The following is a 20805-nucleotide window of genomic DNA, read 5'->3' as shown; positions in this document are numbered from 1 at the left end:
TCTATACTGGAGGCGGATAAAAACTTAAAATTCTGAGGCCCCTTTATATGACACCACAAATCTAACATATGGATCATCAGTAATAAATAATAAAGTAAACTGACTACAATCCATTTCAAGAGTCTGGCCCCAGAGTTCACTTGTTCTGTGTGAATATTAACCATGTAATAATACCACAATATTTGTTTCACTAACATAGTTCACTATAGAAGTTAACAGTAACAACAGCCATAAACCTTGTTTTCCCATTGTTGCCTACGTACTTTTGGAAGGTATTCTTAGAAATCAAAGTATTGTAGGCCTGAGTGACCTACCTTAACATCAGCTCACTCTGAACTGGCTTAAGCATCTCTTGCCTCTCCTCACCAGTTTAACAGATGTGAGATCACAGAAACTGCATAGAAATACACTGCTCTGCAAAACTTAAGTATTATGCAGGTACAGTAACATAACATGTTACCAACTTTGAGAACATGAGTGAAATTGTATGGGCATGTTGCCAGATGTTTCCCAGTCATGCACAGAAAGCTGAAAGTAAGACCACATGGTGTCTGAGTGAAAACAGTGCCAAATGGGGTGTTCCCTGCAACACAAGCCAGTTGAAGAAATGGGGGGAAACTGTGTCAATAAATGAACAGCTGTGGTGCGCTTTCGTGGTGTTCTTCATTTCACCAATGCCTTGAGACAGCATTTGGATGACTTCACATGGCAAAGAAACATCAGGAAACTGGAAGAAGGATGAAGTGTGGCAAGTGTAACCCCAAAATTTGGTACTGCTTACAGCATTGTTTCACATGCTTGGGAAGCATTCCGAACAACGGGCAGAGCTGCCAGAAGGAAAAAAGTTGATTGACCACTGTCAACAACAGCAGCAGCAGCAGATGATGATCACTACATTGTGCAGCAGGCAAGAAGGGACCCGCATCAAATAGCAGATGCAGTTGCAACCACATGTAACAGGACTGCATGGCACAAAATTTTGTGCTCTCCAGTGACCTGGCAACTGCATGGATGGTGGTCTCTTTGTCCGGCAACAGGGATGTTCTGTTCCATAGACACTTGCACATAAGCAGAACCGTTTGCAATGGTGCCAGGAGTATAGGAACTAGACCAAAGAAGAGTGGAGTTGCATGGTATTCTTGTATGGAAACAGATTTAGTCTGAGTAGTTATTCTGGATGTGCTCTCAAGCTGGGAGAGATGGGAACATGTGAAACACCCAGGAACATTGTCTAACATGATCGTTTTGGTGGTTTAAGTGCTACAGTGTGGAGAGGCACAATGTTGCATGAGCATACTGACTTCCTAATTTGTGAACATGGTACACCCACTGCTAAATGTTATTTTGACACTGTACTACTTACCGCATTCATCTTTTCAGGGGTTCATTCAGCCCTCACTTCATTTTTGTGGATGACAATGTGCGAACCACATTGAACTGCGCAGGTGGAGGGGCTCTTGGAGAAAAGTGGATTTTTGGCCTGCACATTCTCCTGGCTTAAATTACGTTGAGCATGTTTGGTATGCATTGGGGAAACACATTGTTGCACAGCCACATGTACCAGTGACCATCCAGCAGTTGTCAGGTACACTGGTGGTGGTATAGAACACCCTACAGCAAGAACTCTTAACCAACCTTGTGACTAGTAAGGGAGCACACTGCAGAGTGTGCATTGCCATCTGTGGTGATCACACACCCTTTTAAGAGCCACTTCCCACTTCTTGTGATGTTCAGGGGGCTTCATTGTAGCTATTACCTCTGAATAAATGTAACATTTCTGTTTGTCTCATTTTGTATTTCTACCAGTTACCTTCTATACCGTACCGTACCAGTTGTTTTTGTGTATGGTGCAAGTTTCATCGAACTACGTTATGTGGCAGTGATACATCATGTGAAAGTTAATTTCATCCTTAAGTTTTGCACACATACTTGATTCCACCATTCTTTCCAAGTGTTTACTTCTACTTCACAGCAGAGCCCAGCAGTGGTTTGAGAAGAGGGAAGAGAAGCTCAGTAAGTAAGATAAATTTAAGACCGAATTGCAAATTTGAATTGTGAAGCTGACAATATCTCACATTTGATGAAAGAGTTTCAGAAGACATGTAATAAGCTCTTCCTTCTGACAAAAGATGTCACAACCACAGAGAGATTCATCATGTTTTCCAGTGCAGTGTAGAAACTCAACAGAAAAGAATTGGGCAAAAAAAAAATATGACCAACTCCCAATTGTGATCCCTATGGCAGTTGTGGAAGACCACATATGCCAGATTGTAAGAGAAGAGATAGAACCAGAAATGTCACCCTGAGTAACCACAAGATAGCAACCATAAATGTTGACCCTGTACATCAGGAAGTAATAGAAGATGTTGAAGAAGACATGTATCAGTCTTTAACACCGATCACCCCCTCCAGAACATACTCTGCCAACTCAATGCCACAGCTATTGAACAACAACCTAGCCCCCAAACAATGCAGATACAACCAACTTCTACTCCAAGTATAATGCCCCACAGAACAGACATTTGGAGGGAATAGGAAAACATACTTTTTCACTGTGGACACCTTGTATATGTTGTACACGATTGCACAAAAAGGAGAAGAGTTTTTGTAATGACAACTACATCAGCAGACGTCAACTATCATGACAGTTCTGTACTCACCAATTAACTGCAGACAATTATTGTCAACCTGTTTGATGAAGTCTGTTGCTGTGCCCAGGACGAGGTATTTCTCCAACTCGCCATGGCCATTCCTTGTCATCATACAGAGGTATCAGCTGCTTGCATAGACGTTAGAATTGAGGATTCTAAGCTGAGCAACTATATCTAGTGGTGAGGCCACTGCAGATGGAAATCTGCAACGGATGACAGTCACAAACATGTCAGGAAATCACATTGACATCTTCATCGACAGCTAACCTGTCCAGGTGCTAGTCAGCTCGGGCTTCCTTTTTGGTAGTGTTGAATACTCATTGCCAACATCTAAAGAAGAGTACATTCTATGGTACAGAAGTGAATGTACAGAAAGTCAGAAATGAGATTTATGTCCATCCAACAGGAACATCTATTGCAAGAATGCCAACAACAGAACAGAGTCCTATGAATCTGTTTTCTTGTCAGAGTGTATTCATAATGTTATCAGTCATAGACTGGAAGATCAGAGGCCCAGATCAACTAAGCTATTGCAGCGAGCACATATAACAAAGATTGCTCTGGGTGTTTGTTTGACATTGAAGATATTGTTAACTCATTGTCATCAATGAGACATGTTCCAGTCATCAAACTAGATGCTCAGTTACACTGTGAAGCTTTTGTCAATTGCAAAAAGCTACTCAGGCTCACAGAAGAAATAACCTGCCAGTGATGGCCACAAACATTGTGGGTGATCAAGGAGAACTTTGGATCACTGATTGTTATGAGCAGCCACAGCTCATCCTTAAATGTATGTGTGTAGGGACAGCCGCACTTGTCCAAGAAGAGCGCCTTAATGCCATAGACAAAGAAAAATTGTGTTCCACAACCAATACAGACAATGAAGATGAAGCTAGTGTAGAACTGCTAAAAGGATCTAATCTGACCGAGGAACAATGTGAGTGTCAACTGTTTTTTTTGTCAATTTTTGGATGTTTTCAGATCCGGAGTGGAGAAAAGACAGACCAAGAGGCTTATGGTAAAACACCATGTCAACACTGGGTATTATCTGTCAGTTAGCAAGTAAATGCATAGGAAGTCACCAATTGAATGATGGATAATCCTGGAGGAAGTAAAGAAGATACTGCAAGATGAGACCATTCAATGTTCAGAGTCCTTGCTCCTCTGTAGTGGTCTTCATGAAGGAGGAGGATTGCACATGGCATTTGTGCACTGACTATCTGTGCGTGAACAGAATCACAAAAAAAGGCATCTAAACATTGCCAGGCCTTGATGTTTACCTAGACTGCTGGAGGGGAGCAAATTAAGACTCAACTGTGTACATTTAGTAAGGCTATTGGCAAATCAAAGTTGATGAGGATGATGGAAGAGACTGCTTTCCACAACTCCTGATGGCTCTTACATATTCAATGTTATGCTGTTTGGACAATGGAATGCTCCAGCCAACTTTGAGTGTGTGATGGACGCCTAGCTTTGACACCTTAAATAAACATCTATTTTCTATCTGGATGACATTTTTGTGTTTTCAAAGATATTTGAACAACAACTAAGTCAATAACAACTGTGTTGAAGTGAGTCCAAAAGATTGCCTCTTTGTTGCCCAAGAAATACACATCTTAGAGCTTCCACTGTGTGACAGAGGACACCATCCTGTATCGGAGAAAATAATAGCAGTCATTGATTTTCTGACTCCTCAGCACATTAAAGTATTAATGTGCTTGTACTACTACTGTTTCATGTAAAACTTCTGTGCCAAGTCACTGCTTTGCAAGAACTACTGCAAGGAGATGCTGGATTTCCCTGTAACATGGTGCAAGTAAAATATTACCTTTCCCTTAAGGAGGCACTAACATCTCGTGTCCAAGCATTATATGATGGAATGCCAAGTCAGAACTTCACATTGATGCTAATGATTATGAGATAGGTGCATTTCTAGTACAAATTAAAGAAGGTGCTGAAAAACTAATAGCTTATGCTTGCAGAGCACTGTCAACATCTGGTATGAACTACTTTACAACCAAGGAAGAGTGCCTTGAAGTTGTTTGGGCCATCAGTGAGATCCAGCTGTATTTACCTGGAAAACCATTCACCATTTTGAAGGACCATCATTCTCTATGGTAGCTAACAAGTGTGAAGAACCTTACAAGTCGACTAGTGAGATCGGCACTGGGGTTTTAGGAATATGTCAGAGTGGTACGTGACAAGAGACATAATCACAAGAACACTAACTACCTTCGAAGAAGTCTTGTCACGGAACACAGGGTCGTTGACGAAATCTGAGTCATTCCTGCATTAAGTGGAATTGCTGCTGAACAGAGGGAATGTACATCATTGCTGAAAACCATAGAATCCTTTACTGACAAAGGAGAATTTCACTTAAAAAGTGGAACACTGTATGAGAGGAAGTTTTATTTGATGTTGTGAAAAAGATTGTTCATCATCCCACCTCATCAGTGACCAGCTATAGTGAAGTTTTTCATGGTACTCCAGCATCTGGTCACCTTCGATGCATGAAGGCTGTAGACAGAATCAGACATATCACTGTTTGGAAGCACTCACCACAATTATCTCTGAGGTGTCCAGTACGGATTCCATCAGCAACAGCACCATTGCATTGAATTGGAGTTGACCATTTTGGAGGTTCCCAAAGTCAATTAGTGGGAATCACTGGACAGTAGTCTGCATGTGAGACGTAGCAGTGTCATGTTATTTCCCTGTCCATGCTCATGTAGGAACCTAGTTCACATTAGTGCATTAAGTTAAGGGAAAGTATAACATGTTGTAGAATGGAGTGTAAAATAGGACACTGAAATTTTGCAAACTATTGAAGCAGTCCACATTTAAATCCAACATTGGTTTTGAGTGCTGTATGATTTTAATCAATCATCGCATCAGAATTCATGAAGGCGAGCGGCAGCTGTATTTGACCATTGTCTTGCATATTGACAAGACGTGGCCATGAGATACATGAGTCTGCTTGAACGGGTAAAAGCTGGGTTCCAGAGAAGGATGAAAAAGAGGCGCCGCGGATGTTTTAGAAGTCTGGCATGGGAGTACTTCCATTGAAACTAAACACTAGAAGCAGTTTGAGAGGACCAGTTACCCTTGGCAATAGCAGGATGGTCTCATCCCTGCTGTTGCAAGGTGGGAGAGAAGAAATAGCCCATCTATAAAAATACTTTTTGTACAAGAGAGGTCAATCCTAAAATTACTAAAAGGAGGTCTCTTAGTGAGATGTAATTGCGGGTTACTGTTGTGACCCATAAAAGTAGCTTCATTCTGAATATTAGTGCAGTGTATTGTTTATATTCGGTCAAAAGGTACACCAGTTTGGAAGCGAGTTGCAGCAGAGCCAGCCAAAGGCAGGGAAGAGTGTTATGCATTGTAAAGCAAAACTCGGCTGACAAGCATTTCGAAGCAGAGCCAGCTGGATGCAATACAGCAACAGCCAACACTGCAATACACTAGTGAAAGGACAGAAGCCTCTCCTCGCTCACCACCATGGAAGTGTTCAGAGTGTATACATTAACCCCTGAATGAACATAGTCTGGAGCAAATAAGTACTCAGCCATTTGTGTACTAAAATATTTTCATCTCAGTATCACAGCGTATACCATGAGTCTTTGACACTCAGAGTGACATCCTGAAATGCAGTATGGGGTCCACTGTTTGACCACAGGGCAGGGCAACCTGCCCTGTGTCATGAAAGCAACTGCTGCCGGAGCAGAGAGCTGCCTTCTTGTTGGAGGGCAATCCGGCCACCTCCGCGGATTTGTTGGCTGCACTGCCGCACTGTCATCACAGTCACAGCCGGAGATATCACTGACAGTGGCATTTGAGTGATGCCATGCTTGGCCCTACTCTTTGCACTGTTAGCAATGCTGGTCATTTATTGTTTCGTCTGAGAGGCAAATGGACATCTCCACCAAGCTGTTCATGGTGTACTACGGCCGAGGGCTGGAATAAAGAAGTTAATTCAACAAATCTACTGTCGCCCGTATATCTCAGTTCACTCTATATGTGAGGCAATCCAATGGTCATCTAACATTAGGAAAAGTGACATGTCTGATGTAACAGGCTGAGCAGAAGTTACAAATACAGGTTGTGTTCTGTTGTTTTGAGCAGACCTCTATGGGTGTTGGCTCCAGGCAGACCATGTTGGCAGTTCATCCTTAGCAGCACCTTTATTGTTAGGTCATCTGATGTTTACAAAGTAAAGCCATGTAAAGTTCTGTAGGGAGTGACTTTGATCAGTGTTCAAAAGTTGTCACAGTAACTACAGGTTTGGAAGTGGTTAGATCAGATGATCAAAGCTTTTTCCATGGCTCACTCTGATACTGGTAAATAGGGCTGCACTTATTATCTTACTGTCTGCTTGCTGGGTGTTGTGGTAGATAATTGCATATGCCTTTTGATCATGACTGAGTGTGAAAATTTAATTGTTGTAGAGAATCTTGTGAGATAATGTGTTAAGTGGTATTGGAACTATCCTGGCACTTCAGATATAAAGTCCCATGTGGTCATTTTGTGTGGTATTCCACTGCAGTCACTAGTTCATCAAAGTTATATTTGGAAGATAATTACTTTGAGTTAGTGCCTTGCATGTAAGATACTTGAATTGTATACGTATTATCTCGAATTACAGGCAACGGCAGCGAGACGTCCACATTTTTATATAAAGACATCAGATAGTGCTCTGGCTGTAGAAAGTTTAATGGAAGCACAACTGATTTCATGACAGTTTAGACAAGATCAATACATTGATAAAGTTAACCAGTTTATTGAGGTAAATAACATAAAGGAAAGTAGGTGTGACTCTACTGCAAAGTATGTAGCTAACATTAAGAACAACTGAAGGACAAAAAAATTTTTTTTGAGTATTTCAAACATCTGGTGAATTTTAATATTTCCAATAGAGATGACCTCATTTAAAATAATTTTCAGACCTTTCCATACCTGAGGGCACTTTGTTGGTATTCTTTGACATAAGAACATGTATTCCAGCATCCCAAACAACCAACTGCATCAAATAATAAGTAATAATCTTACTGAGCATAGTGGAAGACCATGGGATGACATCAAGGAAGTAGTCCAGTTCCTCAAACTAGTCTTTAATTTCAATTATTTCATGTTCAAAGATACTGCATCCATACAGAAATAGGTTCTCCATTATACTACTGCCTTGCCAGTATCAAGGTACGTTGATGACATTATTTTAATTATATAGAGACTCTTTTCAGGACTGTGATAATTTTTTGGAGGGATTAAACAAAATATAACACAATATTCAGTTTAATATGGAATGGAGAAGAGGGTGACATTCAGAGCGCTTCTGCACAGGCTGCATAGTGTCCGTTATCTGCTGAGGCTTTCAAATGTGAGTTCTAACAACGCAAATAATAGAAGCCTCGAATGTTTGCAACATTTTAGTATGTAACATTAACCGGTATATAGTATGAAGACTGAATAGGAATCACAATGCAGCAGAACTTTCATCCCGTTCAAATACCTTCAGCTCTCTTATCACAACCCATAATACAGATTCCACTAGAAGAAAGTACCACTGGATTCCTTTCTTTGGAAGTGTTTCTGATAGAATAGGCAAATTCCTGGTGTCAAGAAACAATACCTCGGCGTCTTATATTCCTAAGAACAACGTCCAGAAAGTTAGACATAAGGAAAGTATGCTTTGTGATAAGTCTAAGTAGTTAGGTGGCTACTGCATCTCTCATCACCATTGTGATGCCAGATATATAGGCCATATTGACAGAAGTTTTCCAACTCAGTTTAAAGAACAAACCAATTGTGCGAATTCACGATCAGCACTAAGTGCAAATTTACATGACACAGGACATTGGATCACGGACATAAATGAGAATATTCAGATCATATATTTGGAGAATGAGGGTAACTACCTTAATATTTTAGAAGAGAGCAATTTTCCGAGTCATACAAAAGTCTCCTGAGCTCACCTTGAACACCCAGACAGAAATGAGATACAGAAATATTTTAGAAAATTTTGACTGCCTATCCTGATAGCCACTTGTTCTAATTTTCGACAGTGTATTTTGCTGTCAGTACAAACTTTTATTTCAATTGTAATTTATTTTTTATATTGTACGGCACCTTCCCCTGTTTTACCTTTCGTCTTTTTTGCACTAGCCCTACTTTCTTTATTTCCATCTCACTGGTTTTTCGGATACCATGGCCAATTTAGTTGTCCTCTTGGTTGCTTGCATTAGGATTTGCAGCTGAGCATGCATCATCTCCAGATGAAATTATGGTACTTTTTTTATGTTGCTTGTATACAATGTCGCACTCTTCGAAGAGCTTATTGTACTCCCTTCACATCAAATACTCGTTTTATGTTGTTGTAGGGACATCCTGTTTTATGTAGTTGATAAATACTTCTAGTGGGTTTTATTTTTATTAGTGACATCAAGTACAGTGAGAGGCTTCAAGAAAAGTGTTAAATAATGTTGCAGATGCAATTAAGTAAGTACCTAATGTGTGAGTCTATTTTACTTAATGTAATAGTATGCACTAAGCCTGTGTAAAAAGAAAAATTGTAAAATACTTCTTTTGTAATCTCTTTTTTGACCACCTGATGACATGCCTAGACTGGTATGAAACGTATCATGGTTTTAACTTTCTACAGCCAGAGCTATGTTTCTTGCCTTTAAATAAAAATCCTTGAATTCTGGTGTGATGAACATTTATGTTTGATTTGAAATTGTTACTTGTTTACACCAACTTAATTATAGGGCACACGGCCTCAGTAATACAGTCTGTTTTTATCAGACATGTTGGGTACTTATTTTCTGGCCAATAGATCTTGTCCCAGGCACACAATTAAGGTCATGCACATATCATCTGTGGGAGCATGGCATCTGAACTTGGTGGCAGTTGAAGTAAGACAAGTGGGTTCATAATGGTTCAAATGGCTCTGACCACTATGGGACTTAACATCTGAGGTCATCAGTCCCCAAGAACTTAGAACTACTTAAACCTAACTAACCTAAGGACATCACACACATCCATACCCGAGCAGGATTTGAACCTGCGACCGTAGCGGTCGCGCGGTTCCAGACTGAAGCACCTAGAACCACTCGGCCACACCAGCCGGCCAGACAAGTGGATTTACAGACTGCAGCATCACTTACGTAGACTGAATGGCAGCAGTGAGCAGATGGATCCAGTTCAGCATAAGACTTAAGAGCACTTTTAACTCAGCCTGCTGTCACTGTGGCCTGTTCTTTTTGGTAGAGACGTCGCATGTTTTGTACTTTCCATGTAATATGTAGAACTCTTTGTGTAAACATGAATGGAAGGTGAAAGGGTTTACAAAATATCTATGACACCAGCCACAGAGTCATCAAAGCTGTAATGAGTGCTGAACCTTTGGAAATTAAGTTTACTTGTAGAAGACAGAATTTTGAAGTACGGGACATCCCTTGTGATGATCTCTGATTGTGGACAAGGTTTCAAGTCGAGTCTCATAGCAGAGGTAATTGCACATTGTGACATTACACACAGTATGACAACTGCTTACCACACAAAGGTGAATGGTCTCACATAATGCTTTAATAAGTGTTGGCTGATATGCTGTCAGTGAACGTTTATATCAAGCAAAGAGAATCGTACAATTCTGCCCGATTTGATATTCACTTACGAAACAGTGAAGCAAAGCACTACAGGTTTCACACCATGCTTCCTGCTCCATGGTCACTATACTGAAATGACGTGGATACACCAGTTCCTGTTGAACTGGACTATTCTAAGGATTACTACGTGTACACCCCATCTCCAGGACTGCGGAAGCAAGATAGCTGGCTTGCATACAGATTCTGAATGCCCAGGCGAAGGACCAAGACTACTATAACACCAAGCACTGGACAGTGAGATGCAGTCCATAATGTAATGATTATTTTCATGGAAATAAATGTAATTAAGATACATTCCAAATTGATAGTAGTAATAATCTGTAGCATAAAAGAATTTTCAAACAAAAAAATGAGTATATTCACATATGGTATTAAGAAAGGACTAACAGTATTTATCACTTGTGTTCTTGTTCAATATATATTTTGTAAACTGATGATGCAATCAAAAAAAAACATCATTAATATACATACAGACAAAATATCTGTAATAAGCTGTAGCATAAACAGGCAAACAAAAATGAGTATGTTTGCATATGATATTAAGAAAAGACTAATTATTTATCCCTCATCTTCGTGTTCAGTGAGTTTTATGAGACATTTTTTATATTGGTGACAGCACAAGAACATAGTTAATATGCTAACAAGCAATATAATTTGTAAATTTATAAATAAAAACCTTAAGTTAAACAAATTTTCTTTTTTGACAGAATTAGATGATTTTTTTAAATTAAATTTTCTAGTAGTATCAGTTCGTGACATGGTTGTACGATATTTCAGTCCTTGTGTACAACACTCTTTGAAATCCCATTATTTGTTAGTATTGTTCCATCTTTGCCTTGTGGGCTGATTGCGCAGCAGATGCCATTCCTTACTTGGACTACTTTCAGATCCCCTACAAAACGCAGGTGGGTATCAGTACCAAGTCAATCATGGTATCGCTGTAGGGGTCACAGTTTAAGCCCATGACTTGAAAAGCATCACGAAATGAGTGAAGCATGGATTGAGTTTTGAAGAGCATACTGACAGCTTAAGGTCTTAACAGCATTCATAGATTGTGCTGTAGAGTAGATGTGACAGATTTTCTTATAAAGAAAATATGAACATCACTAATGTATAAAATAAAACATATAACCCTATATATGTCTGAAGAGTACTTAAGAATAAAATTAATTGCTTTACTTGATTGACTGGATTACCTACCAATATGTAGTGAATCATTGGTGCACATAATCTTTTGTTTTGCATTACCACAGTGTTTTAATTGAAGATTAATGAAATTTACAATTATCATGTATGTGTGGCCCTTTAGATTACACAGTATTTTTATATATGATGATGCAGCTGTAGGGTGAATAGGAAAAAATTAGTATTTACTTTAACTGTACACATGACATGTGCAACATTGAATATTATTCTTATTCATATGCAAACAATGATAAAAAATTTACATGGGTTCATTAGCACCAGGTAAAATACTCATATTTATTAATCAGGAAAGGTCATGTGGTAAACTGCTGCTGTCTTCATTACCTCTATTAGGCACAATATAAAGTAAACAGGTCAATCATGTAATGTGAGACAGTAAACAAAACATATTTAGATGCTAAAAGACAATCAGGCTTTTAACTACCAGCCTGCTTATATTGTTTTAATTCAGTTATGTTTCAGCATCCAAAAAGTGTCTTATGTTTCGGGTATACTAGTCTATATACTTTGGCAAGGTTCGATATATGTGTCAAAAAATTTTCTGAGTTCAGCATTCATCTGGCATAACTTTTTCTGATACCTGGGCAGCTCTTATTTTTCTATTATGGCTCCTTGTGCTGATGCCTTTTTAATAATCTACTTGACTAATGTTTTCCATTTTTCAACTGACATTGGAGTGCATGGATGGAATTCTGTACATTATGAAATCAGAATTGTGGAGTGCTTGTTGGACATGATCTCAAAACTAGGTTGCCTATGTATTTAATCCAACTGGCATACTTTCATCAACAGTTGGTTTGACGTAGATGTCAAAATTCTTTCATGTCTTTCTCCGCAAAGTTACTTTCACGGTGATACGCATAGATTAGTATGCATTCAGTACTACTACTCTCAATGAAAGATTTCCTAATTTTTGATACAAACTGGAATCCATTGTCTGACATGACTGTTTTCTGTTTTCCTATGTGGGTAAAATAATCCATCCCTAACTTTTGAATTATGTTTTTACTGATAGTTTTATGTTGGGCATAATTTAATAAATTTTGTAAAATAAGTTAACTATGACAAAAAATAAAGCAGAACACCTTCTAGGCCTGGCTAGTGGTCCATATAGATCCAAAGTATCTAGTTGTAGCTAACTGTTTGCATGTTTCCAGATCGTCTTTCTCATATTATAAAAATACATATTTTCTTGAAACTTTCTGGCAGATTAAAGCTGTGTGTGACATGAACTCAGATCCTTTGCTTTCGCGGGCAAGTGGTTTACTGACTGAACTATCCAACCACAACTCACAACTTGTCCTGACAGCTCTACTTCTGCCAGCATCTTGCCCCTACCATGCAAACTTCAGTCGCCTCCTGTGAAACTTACAAGACGAGCACTCATGAAAGAGTGGCTATTGTGGAGACGTGGTGAGTCTCAATATGGCACACAGTTTTAAGCCACCATTAAGTTTCTAAAAGTGCACAGACCACTGTGCAGAGTGAGAATGTAATTCAGAAGACATTTTCTTGCAGCTTTTCTTGACTTCATAATGCCCATGACTCTAATTACATAATTTATTAATTTGTTTGCATGCTATTCAGGAAAGCTCAATATCTGTTTTTCAGAATCCAAATTTGTTCGTATAAACAAAATTCCTTTCAAAATCGTGCACATCTAGCCAATCGGCTGTTATTGAGTGGACGTTCTTGTAGGTAGATTAGTGTAGTATGTCTAATTACATGATGACCTAACAGAAAACATTTAAATTTTGTGAACCCGTAATGAACTGCCAATAACTCATTTTCAGTCACTGTACGTATCTTTTCATACTTCAGCAGCATCCTGCTTCCGAGAGAGAGAGAGAGAGAGAGAGAGAGAGAGAGAGAGAGAGAGAGAGAGAGTGAGTGAGTGAGTGAGTGAGTGAAAGTTTATTGTCTGTATTCACAGTTTCTTTATTTTCTTGGAACAAATGTTCTTCCAGCCTAACACTGCTGGCAACTGTGGTCAGCCAAGAGAATAGAGTAGTAGAAATTTTGCTGTTACACAGAGTCTTTTTATAGCAGTAAATGCTTTCTGATAATTACTCCCCCAACCCAAATTGCATTTTTGTTAAGAAGTTCACTTAGACAGGATGCATTTAAACACTGTTCATTTAGTTTGCAATTCTTCTCCATGGCAGTTCTAATGCTGACAACTGTCATTGACAGCTCTACATAAACCTTAAGGTTGTTAATCTTATCACTCGAAGCTTCTAAAGAGTGGACACCAAACATCTAGTATCTACATTTTATTTCCCAAGTACTTATTTTTACATTTATAATAGGTTTGTGAGGTCCATCTGCTTCCTACTCTAATGTGTGATGGAATGTTGGAATTAGCCAAATGAGCAGGTCCCCCATGAAATGTGTTATCCTGTTACGGTCTTCAGTTGTTATGGATCCTCAATTCTTCTTCGCCTCCTCCTTCTCCTCCAATTCCCTTGTGCTTTCAGGAGTCAGTGATCATCAGATCACATTATCAGAATGTATGGTAATGAATTTAACTTGTTTCAACATTCAAAATATGGATATCTCTTAGGAATCCTAAAATACAATTCCAGGAGGATTGTGTGGTATTTGTGGAATCAGCAAGCAATCAGCAACGTTGTGCTGTTATTATAAACATGTCTTCTGTATTAAATAAAAAATTGAATTTATGTTAAAGTCAATGGGGCTGTTGCTAGATGTTGCAAGAATGGATATTGAAATTATATATCAACCTGCTCCTACCCAACAAACAGGGGCTTTTCCATGCTCTCAGAATATACCGGTACTCTCATTTTCTTTACTTTACTTTACTTATATTTGCCTTGAGGCCAGCAATTTTCTGTGGTATACCACACCTCCACAACACCAGCCACACTACTCAATGTTTACAGAATCTAAGGTGTTTTCAAAGTCAATGAATCCCGGGTTGCCAGGAATTCTTTACTTTGCCCTAAGATGATCATTACAGTATTCATAAGATCAACACCCTACTCCCATGAACTATGTACCTTGCCGTTGGTGGAGAGGCTTGCGTGCCTCAGCGATACAGATGGGCGTACCATAGGTGCAACCACAACAGAGGGGTATCTGTTGAGAGGCCAGACAAACATGTGGTTCCTGAAGAGGTACAGCAGCCTTTTCAGTAGTTGCAGGGGCAACAGTCTGGATGATTGACTTATCTGGCCTCCCAACACTAACCAAAACGGCCTTGCTGTGCTGGTACAGCGAACGGCTGAAAGCAAGGGGAAACTACAGCCGTAATTTTTCTCTAGGGCATGCAGCTTTATTGTATGAATAAATGATGATGTCGTCCTCTTGGGTAAAATATTCCGGAGGTAAAATAGTCCCCCATTCGGATCTCCAGGCAGGGACTACTCAAAAGGACGTCGTTATCAAGAGAAAGAAAACTGGTGTTCTACGGATCGGAGCGTGGAATGTCGGATCCCTTAATCGGGCAGGTAGGTTAGAAAATTTAAAAAGGGAAATCGATAGGTTGAAGTTAGATATAGTGGGAATTAGTGAAGTTCGGTGCCAGGAGGAACAAGACTTTTGGTCAGGTGAATACAGGGTTATAAATACAAAATCAAATAGGGGTAACGCAGGAGTAGGTTTAATAATGAATAAAAAAAATAGGAGTGCGGGTAACCTACTACAAACAGCATAGTGAACACATTATTGTGGCCAAGAAGCCCATGCCTACTACAGTAGTACAAACCAACTAGCTTTACAGATGATGAAGAGATTGATGAAATGTATGATGAGATAAAATAAATTATTCAGGTAGTGAAGGGAGACGAAAATTTAATGGGTGACTGGAATGCAAGAGTAGGAAAAGGGAGAGAAGGAAACAGTGGGTGAATATGGACTGAGGGAGAGAAATGAAAGAGGAAGCCGTCTGGTAGAAATTTGCACAGAGCATAATTTAATCATAGTTAACACTTGGTTCAAGAATCATAAAAGAAGGTTGTATACATGGAAGAATTCTGGAGATACTAGATGGTATCAGATAGATTATATAATGGTTGTTGTTGTTGTTGTTGTGGTTGTGGTTGTGGTTGTGGTTGTGGTCGTGGTCGTGGTCGTGGTCTTCAGTCCTGAGACTGGTTTGATGCAGCTCTCCATGCTACTCTATCCTGTGCAAGCTTCTTCATCTCGCAGTACCTACTGCAACCAACATCCTTCTGAATCTGCTTAGTGTATTCATCTCTTGGTCTCCCTCTACGATTTTTACCCTCCACGCTGCCCTCCAATACTAAATTGGTGGGAGAGAAGGAGTATGGTAAGACAGAGATTTAGGAACCAGGTTTTAAATTGTAAGACATTTCCAGGGGCAGATGTGGACTCTGACCACAATCTATTGGTTATGAACTGTAGATTAAAACTGAAGAAACTGCAAAAAGATGGGAATTTAAGGAGATGGGACCTGGATAAACTGACTAAACCAGAGGTTGTACAGAGTTTCAGTAAATGAAGCAGACAAAAAGAAATACAACCGTCTCAAAAATGAGATCGACAGGAAGTGTAAAATGGCTAAGCAGGGATGGCTAGAGGATAAATGTAAGGATGTAGAGGCTTATCTCACTAGGGGTAAGATAAATACTGCCTACAGGAAAATTACGAGACCTTTGGAGAAGAAAGAACCACTTGTATGAATATCAAGAGCTCAGATGGAAACCCCGTTCTAAGCAAAGAAAGGAAAGCAGAAAGGTGGAAGGAGTATATAGAGGGTCTATTCAAGGGTGATGTACTTGAGGACAATATTATGGAAATGGAAGAGGATGTAGATGAAGATGAAATGGGAGATTCGATACTGTGTGAAGAGTTTGACAGATCACTGAAAGACCTGAGTCGAAACAAGGCCCCGGGAGTAGACCACATTCCATTGGAACTACTAACAGCCTTGGGAGAGCCAGTCCTGACAAAACTCTACCATCTGGTGAGCAAGATGTATGAGACAGGTGAAATACCCTCAGACTTCAAGAAGAATATAATAATTCCAATCACAAAGAAAGCAGGTGTTCACAGATGTGAAAATCATCAAACTATCAGTTTAATAAGTCACAGCTGCAAAATAATAATGCGAAGTCTTTACAGACGAATGGAAGAACTGGTAGAAGCCGACCTCGGTGAAGATCAGTTTGGATTCCGCAGAAATGTTGGAACGCGTGAGGCAAACCTATATTTCTGGCGTTTGTAGACTTAGAGAAAGCTTTTGACAGTGTTGAATGGAATACTCTCTTTCAAATTCTAAATGTGGCAGGGGTAAAATACAGGGAGCAAAAAGCTATTTACAATTTGTACAGAAACCAGATGGCAGTTATAAGAGTCAAGGGGCATAAAAGGTAAGAAGCGGTTGGGAAGGGAGTGAGGCAGGGTTGTCCCCGATGTTATTCAATCTGTATATTGAGCAAGCAGTAAAGGAAACAAAAGGAAAATTCAGAGTAGGTATTATAACCCATGGAGAAGAAATAAAAACCATGAGGTTCGCCGATGACATTGTAATTCTGTCAGAGACAGGAAAGGACTTGGAAGAGCTGTTGAATGGAATGGACAGTGTCTTGAAAAGAGGATATAAGATGAAAATCAACTAAAGCAAACGAGTATAATGGAATGTAGTTGAGTTAACTTTGGTGATGCTGAGAGAATTAGATTAGGGAATGAGACACTTAAAGTAATAAAGGAGTTTTGCTATTTGGGGAGCAAAATAACTGATGATGGTCGAAGTAGAGAGGATATAAAATGTAGACTGGCAATGGCAAGGAAAGCATTTCTGAAGAAGAGAAATTTGTTAACATCGGGTATAGATTTAAGTGTGAGGAAGTCGTTTCTGAAAGGAAAGTATTTGTAAGGAGTGTAGCCATGTATGGAAGTGAAACATGGACAATAAATAGTGTGGACAAGAAGAGTATAGAAGCTTTTAAAATGTGGTGCTACAGAAGAATGCTTAAGATTAGATGGGTAGATCAAATAACTAATGAGGACATATTGACTAGGTTTGGGGAGAAGAGAAATTTGTGGCACAACTTGACTAGAAGAAGGGATCAGTTGGTAGGACATGTCCTGAGGCATCAAGGTATCACCAATTTAGTATTGGAGGTCAGTGTGGAGGGTGAAAGTCATAGAGGGAGACCAAGAGATGAATACACTAAGCAGATTCAGAAGGATGTAGGTTGCAGTAAGTACTGGGAGATGAAGAAGCTTGCACAGGATAGAGTAGCGCGGAGAGCTGCATCAAACCAGTCTCACGACTGAAGACATCATCAACAACAACAACAACAACGCAAGGTCAACTCAGTTGTTTTGTGCCCACAGACTGGCTTCTTTACACAGTCAGTTTTCGTCAATCTTTAATCCTACTTACAATGACACTGGTGCCCTTGCTGGGTGTTGGCAGCAATGTAATATCACACCAGTTGCTACAATCTGACAAATTTCCATTTTTGGTGGACTTATCCACCAATCCACTTATCCACTCGTTTGGGGATTTCACTTGGAGACAGATATTCTTCAACGAGGGATGGAGCATTTTAACAATAGTTTTTGAATTGAATTTTAAGAGCTTCCGTGCTATATTGTCTATCACTGGAGCCTTTGCCTTTTTCGTTCATTATGGGATGCCGCGTAATTGTATCTTGACCACTTTGACGTTCTCTGGAACATCTCTCACCTATTTCTTTTGGTTGTCTTCACAATTTAATAACTTTTTGAAGTACTCCTACAGTCTTTGTAGCTGTGCCTGTTGGGTCATAATCATCACTCCATCATTACCGTTAACTTGCTGTCCACATCTAAAATTCTTCATTGATAACCATTTGGTAACATTGTGCAGCTCCTTTGTATTATCCTACTTTTCTGTCTTTCCTGCTGTTATCAATTTCCTTTTATATTTTCTTGTGCCTATTTCCATGCTTTTGTTCACCTCAGTGTATTTTTTATGCTCTTCGATCTTCTGTGCTCTTGCCTTACAGACATTTAATTTTTGTTTGAGTTATTTCCTGTAGTTAATCTCATTCCTCATTTCATCAGAGACCCACTCTCTTTTCTGATATGTCTTATAATGTAAGATATCTCTGCAACATCTAGATAAATGTCTGAGTTTCTGCTGATCTTCAGTTCTTTCCCACATAAAGTTTTCATTAGAGATTTGTTTAATAGTGGAACAGCCATTCTGTCTTTGACCTGTTTGTCTTGTTCTTTTAACCTGTGACTGAGCTAGGTCCTCTTTTCAGTCTGAACTCCACCAAACTTAGGTGGTGGTCACTTCCATTGTCGCTCCTCTCATATTTCTCACATTTAACAGAGAGTGTTGAAACTTAAAGCTTATTGACTGCATTGATCTTATCTGATAAAACTCACATTATGTTATGATGTGGAAACAGTGTACCTTCAATGACTAGATCATGCTCAGTGCATACATCTATAAGCAGTTCAGCAGTTACATTTCTGTTTCTACTGCTGTGGACATGTGTGGTGCGTTTAAGCATTTCATTAATTGAACCAATGTTGACATTTAAGTCTCCCATTAAAATATTTTCGTTTCTACAATAATCTTGTCTAAGTACTCCATTTAGCTCAGTAGGAAATGCATCTTATAGCTTTCTTTCAACCACTTCGGTTGGTGCGTAGTGCTGAATGACTGTAATATTTTGCACATTTGTTTTAAAGCCTGTAGTTATTATCCATTCAGAGACTGGTTTTCTCTCCAGTAAGCTCCTTTTGCTCTACACTATTTCTGTGCATTGCTCTGCATACAGATGTAGTTCACCATTTTGTGTTTGAACTTCCCCAGATTCTGGCCATCTTATTTCACTTTGTCTCAGTGTACCCAATTGGTAGTTCTCCAACTCATTTTGACTTGTCTTAATCTTCCTGCCTCTTTCAATGTTGTTATGCTCCAAAATTGAATAAGGGTTTTCCTTTTTGGAGGATTCACCTGGTTATTGTCCTTTTAGTCTCTGTGGTTTAAAGATTTTTAGTGGTGCTGATAATTGGCCCACAGTCCCCGAGTGCCTTGGTGGGTATGCCACCTCAAGACCTGGGCACCTGCTTAGTTTATATTTCAGGGTCTTACCCCTTAGACAGCTTGTTTTCACCATGGCTACAATCAACTATCCATCCTTCTGCAGTAAGGCATATGTTCATGACCATTGTCATGGTCACCAAGGAAATTCCACAGACACAAAGGGACTGTGCCTGCTGCCCCACAATCAGAGAGAGGAAAAGGAAATGATAATAAGACAGGGTGGTGTGAGACACACTTTGTCTGGATCCTCTGTGGAGACTCTGCCAACAGTTTCTCTACCATCATATAGACCTTCAATTCAGTGGCACACACAAAACCCCTTGTGCACACAGCCAGTGTATCATTAAGACTGTGTTTCCTGAGGGGGTTCAGAAATGTCTGATTATAATGTTTCAGAACCCGGAAAATATTTGAAATGTCTGATGATAATGTTTTAGAGCCCGGAAAATATTTCTTGGGCATTTGTGCTCATTAGAAATTCATTTAACAACTGATTTTGATTATCATCATCCTAGATCTACCTCTATACTCAGCAGTCACCTTTTGGTGTGTGGTAGAGGATACTTCTGCTATTACATGGAGTGCTCCCTTTCCTGTTCTAATCATGAATGATCCATGAGAATAAAAACCCTTGGTAAGCCTCTTTATGAGTATGAATTTCTGCAATCCCAGTATTCTTGGGATGTTTGTGAAAAGAAATAATATGTTGCCTGACTCTTCTTGGAACATACACCCTCTGAATTTGAATGCTGGAATTTATGTAGTCATTTTGAACGCAGTTAATATGCACTGTCACAAGGGCTCACTGCAGCGATTTGTCATGCCAGGCAACAACCTCTTCTGACAAAGACCATCTGCATACACAGTGAAATTTAACTAATTATCATACAATGCACTTTGTATTGCCATTTGTAACCACAGTGGATCCCATTATTATATTCTATACTGCTATTGTAGCTGCTCAGTTGGCATGTTAACGGGTTGTCAAACCTTACACTACGGCCTGTAGATTTTTTTATGACTGATGCTGCCATCTGTAAGTTTATCAAACTATGTACTAACTTGGTCCATCCAGACAGTTACAATCATCTGACGACATGTGGCACAGAAAACACAGGTAGCACAATCGCCAGAAAAGAATAGGAGTGAGAGCAAGAGCTGACATAACATGCATTTTGAATGAAGTTCACAACTTTACTGACAGAATCCCCACTGAAGATTATGAATATTCTAAAGATTGATTCCAGAA

The 20805-nt window shown here is 39.4% G+C and overlaps 1 protein-coding gene across 2 annotated transcripts in view; it reads left to right on the top strand.

Annotated features, from left to right (window-relative positions):
* The window catches only part of LOC126355901 (acetyl-coenzyme A transporter 1), an 82898-nt gene that overhangs the window by 9739 nt on the left and 52354 nt on the right, over positions 1 to 20805 (top strand). The window lies entirely within an intron of this gene.

This window comes from Schistocerca gregaria, chromosome 3 (assembly GCF_023897955.1).
Source record: "Schistocerca gregaria isolate iqSchGreg1 chromosome 3, iqSchGreg1.2, whole genome shotgun sequence".
NCBI lineage: Eukaryota > Metazoa > Arthropoda > Insecta > Orthoptera > Acrididae > Schistocerca > Schistocerca gregaria.
Note: the sequence above shows the minus strand (reverse complement) of the source record. Positions and strands in the feature narration are given on the sequence as shown.